At 37.4% G+C, this 4,374-nt stretch overlaps 1 long non-coding RNA gene across 1 annotated transcript in view; it reads right to left on the bottom strand.

Annotated features, from left to right (window-relative positions):
• Window positions 1-2,415, bottom strand: part of LOC107706705 (uncharacterized) — a 24,750-nt gene extending 22,335 nt beyond the window's left edge. Inside the window, exon 1 of the long non-coding RNA XR_001636175.1 lies at window positions 2,350-2,415. This is a non-coding gene — a long non-coding RNA (uncharacterized LOC107706705). The remainder of the gene's footprint in view (window positions 1-2,349) is intronic.
• Between the last annotated feature and the right edge of the window lie 1,959 nt (window positions 2,416-4,374).

Genomic DNA, 4,374 nt, shown 5'->3' with positions numbered 1-4,374 from the left:
GAAGATGAATTAATCGACACATCATGTAATTCATTAGATTAAAAATTTTAATTGTCTGACAGCCGTAATATATATAGGCCAGGACAGGTCAATTATCACCCATAGAAATTCCAATGATCCTATGAATAAAACTTGAAAAATATTAATTCTTATTCTGTGGAAGAACTGTAAGTGATTTTTTTTTATTTTTTACTATAGCATCAACAAATTAGAAAATTTTAGGCCTTTCATGTCTTTTTTCATGTTTTTTTTTTTTCTCATTAAGTTTCATTGTTTATCAATATAATGTGTTAAGCATAAGCACAGTAGTAATTCACCCCAAAACTGTCATCATTTACTCATCAGTAATGCTCATTTTTATTTAAACAATTCCTTTAAGCTGAATAATCTCAGACATTTGTAGAGAAGACAATGAATAATAAAATTAGAAGGTTTGAGTCATTTCCATCTCACTGTAAATATAGATGAGGGCCATGTGAGTTATTTAAGATGATACCTGCGGCCCCTGAGGGCCTCGTGTCTGTCCAGATATATGAGAGGGCTAAACAACAGAACAGAGAGAGAGAGAGAACACAGAAACATAAAGCTCTTTATTAGATTGTGTGCTTGGCGACTCGCAGCGCTCTATTGCTCAGCATTAATTATGCATGCTGTATTTCAGTAATGTAATGTAATCTTCAGGTGAGCTGCCAGTGATAGAACGTGTAATTTTGAGGTTTAATGTTGATGTAGTCGTGCGAGGGGACGCGGGGTCTCGGTATAAATCACGATGCGACACGCAGACATGCGCTGGAATCGCTCGCGCTGGAGTTTATGGCGCTCGTGACGTCGCTCGGAGGAAAACGCTCGCTTCACTTTGACCTTTGCGGCTGAGTTCGTGTCACCCTCCCACCGGGAAAATGATATTTCACGTTACGTAAGAAAACTCTGTCAGAAAACACGCTCATCAGCATCTTTCTCCGACTGCCACGTCTATGTCGCATTTTCAGCGCACAATATTTATGTGCAAATATGCAGGAAGAGAGAAAAACTAGCTGAAGAGCTCATACCCTACACTCTTTTTCTGGCATTAATGTTCCATGAAGAACCTTTAACATCCATGCAATTTTTCCATTGCACTAAAGGTTCCTTAGAGTGAAAAACAAAAGAATCTTTCAGTGATTCAAATGATGTTCTTCACACTAAGAAAATAACTGATCACTGAAAGGTTCTTTGAGGAACTAAAGTTTGCTCTTCTATGGCATCGCCGTGAAAACCCCCTTCTGGAATCTTTGTTTTTAAGATTCTAAGTTGTATCAGTATGACTCTAGACGGTTACTAGGGTGTTGCTAGGCAGCCACCACGACTAATAACAACAATAAAATGGATTGTGTGGATGGTTGAGTGTAAATTCTCCATTCATGCGGCTCTTTGTGCGATTGCTGCCCACATGCTGCATTCAGATCATATAAATAAATCTGCCATTCTTCAGCAGATGGAGATACTACAGCACGCTGACGTCACACACACACACACACACCAGCTGCTCCCGTCTCATAATAAATGTGTTTCATTTTGGCTTGTGTAATAAAATAAGCATTAGCTAAACATGGTAAAGCTGCATCATTGATCTGAGCAATCAGGAGCCGATCACATGACGCCAATTTCACACTAATTCACCTCACAGATTCACACAGCACAATAACTTCACACACCTGCCATCGTGATTTTAGCACAAAGACAAACTATACTTTAGAATTGTTGTGGAATTATTGTTCCTCGTTATTATTCCTGGCAGTGTTATTGTTAACTAAAACTATTAAAATGTGTTTATTGAGAGGTCAAAATAATATAAACTTTAAATATTAGATGAAAAAAAAGTTTATTAAAAAAATACAAATAAAAATGAAAATGTTGTCTTGGCAACTAACTGAAAAAAAAACATTTAAGTACGAAAATGACTGAAAATAAAATAAAATTGTATTTTGTTGGTTCTGATTGCTTCTGTTGTCCTCATTTGTAAGTCGTTTTGGATAAAAGCGTCTGCTAAATGACCATGTAAATGTAAAATAATAAAACAAGACAAAAATAAAGTAAAATACTCAAATAAAAGCAAAATAGAGATATTTTTAAACTAATAAAAATGACAAAAGCACATGACTAAAACTTAAACTGAAAATACAAACTTAAACTAAAACAAAAACTGAAAATATAAAAATAAATGCTTATTCAAATTATTAACAAATATTAGTGAAACAAATAATAGTGAGATTAGTTATATTAGTAAACAAGTATTAGTGAGATTCCCATAAATAACACAGATTCCCAGATATAATCTCTCTCTTTCTTTTTAATTTTTTTTCTCCACACAGTGTTCAATTGTCTCAGACTATAAAGTCATCTGTTGTCCTGTGGAAATGATGCACACTTCAAATGTGCTTCATGTGGGAGCAGCTACAGTAAATGAACTGTTCAAACGCATCGGTTAACATCAATCAAGTCATTTTTAGGAATCTTGGACAGCGTCAGAAATGAACTTTTGCCACACCTAACAATGGCAGCCATAACACTTGAAAATGAAGTAATAAATGAGTCTTTATTATTCACCGCAAAAAAAAATGCTTTTCTTACTTAGATTTTTTGTCTTGTTTCCAGCCAAGATATCTGAACATTCTTAAATCAAGAATGATTTTCTAGACAAGTAAAAATTATTGTCTTCTTTTCCAAGTCAAAATTAAGTGAGTTTTTGCTTAGAACAAACACAATAGTCTTACTTCAAACAGAAAACAAGATTATTTTGCTTGTTTCAAGCAAAAAAAAATATTATTATTATTATTTTTTTTAAATTTTGACTTGAAAACAAGACAATAATTTGTACTTGTCTAGAAAATTGTTAGATATCTGGGCTGGAAACAAGACAAGAAATCTGAGTAAGAAAAGCATTTTTTTCCAGTGTTATTATTATTATTAAACCAATGTTACAGTGCCTAATACATTTCCCAGCCAACTGGCAAGCATCTTTTTCAACAGTTCGCCAAGACATAAAGTGTCGGAGCTCCTTCAGGTAATTCAATTCAATTTCAATTCAAGTTTATTTGTATAGCACTTTTCACGATACAAATCATTGCAAAGCAACTTTACAGCAAATTAGGTTTCTACAATATATTTAGTGGTAGCTTATCAGTGGTGACTGCCAGTCAATGTACATATGGCAGAAATGTACGGGAAAATCAATTAAAGATGTAATCAATCAGACGATGAGCACTATTAACAGCAATTACTATATGATGCAATCAAACTTGTAGCAGAATGTGGTAGTTCTGTATGTTGTTTCAGGGTTGGCATCATCTGAGGTCCTCTGAGGGGTTGGCATCATCTCTTCTCAGGTGTTCTGGATCCAGACTGAAGCTTGTGTAAATCCTAGTTACCCCGGGATGTCAATCCCAGCAGAAACAGAGAAACACATAGAGACATAATTAGCGTAGCTGCTGTTCCAACCAAGCAAAAATGATTTGTTTAGCCCAAACTAAAGAATAATAATAATGTGCATTTTACACAAGATTATGAGATGCATTATTTGAATGCTTGGCCAAAGAGAAGGTAACACCTGCACACTGTCACATGTTACAGTGAGTCTGCTGTAACACACACCTCACACGCACCGGGCTCGTCTGCAATCCGCACAGATACACTCCTGCTAAAGGTCAGACACGCTGCTCGGGCCAATCCTGCGGTCCATCTGAACGTGTCGGACATAATTACCCCACCTGCTCCTCTGCTGCCCGTGTCCTAAATAACAAGCCCTCCCGAGCGTCTTTAACCACTGATGGCTGTCTTCACCCGTCTCTCGCTACCTAAGCGCCGCTGCTGATCAGACGGCTGCTGCATAAATTAGTCATCAACATTAGCATCAGGCGGCGTGTGCCACCAGTGCCAACTGCTCTCCGAGCGGCCATTAAAGGTCATGTTTTGATGACTGAATGCCACACAGACACCTTGGCTCCCGCGAGGAGGTTCCCCAGGTGCACGTGAAAGGTTAGAAATTACCTTCCATCTCGGCGGCTGCTGCCCAAGGAAATAATTAGAGGGCTTTTAGGAGTGCGAGATCGACGCTTCCCGTGGACCACACCGAGAGCGAGACAACAGACAGCCTGTCAGAGAGAACGGACGCTGAAGTCTGCACACTCTTAAAAATAAAGGTGCTTAAAAGGTTCTTCACAGCGATGCCATAGAAGAACCATTCAGTCAAAGAACCATCTCTTTCTTACCTTTTTATAATCTGAAGAACCTTCTTTCGCCACAAAGAAGCTTTTGTGAAACAGAGATGTTAAAGGTTCTTTATGGAACCATTTAGACAACAAAGGTTCTTCTAAGGCATCACTGTGAAGCACCTTT

This window comes from Sinocyclocheilus rhinocerous, unplaced genomic scaffold, assembly GCF_001515625.1.
Source record: "Sinocyclocheilus rhinocerous isolate Xijiao unplaced genomic scaffold, SAMN03320098_v1.1 scaffold1814, whole genome shotgun sequence".
NCBI lineage: Eukaryota > Metazoa > Chordata > Actinopteri > Cypriniformes > Cyprinidae > Sinocyclocheilus > Sinocyclocheilus rhinocerous.
This window is presented reverse-complemented; position numbering and strand designations above follow the sequence as displayed.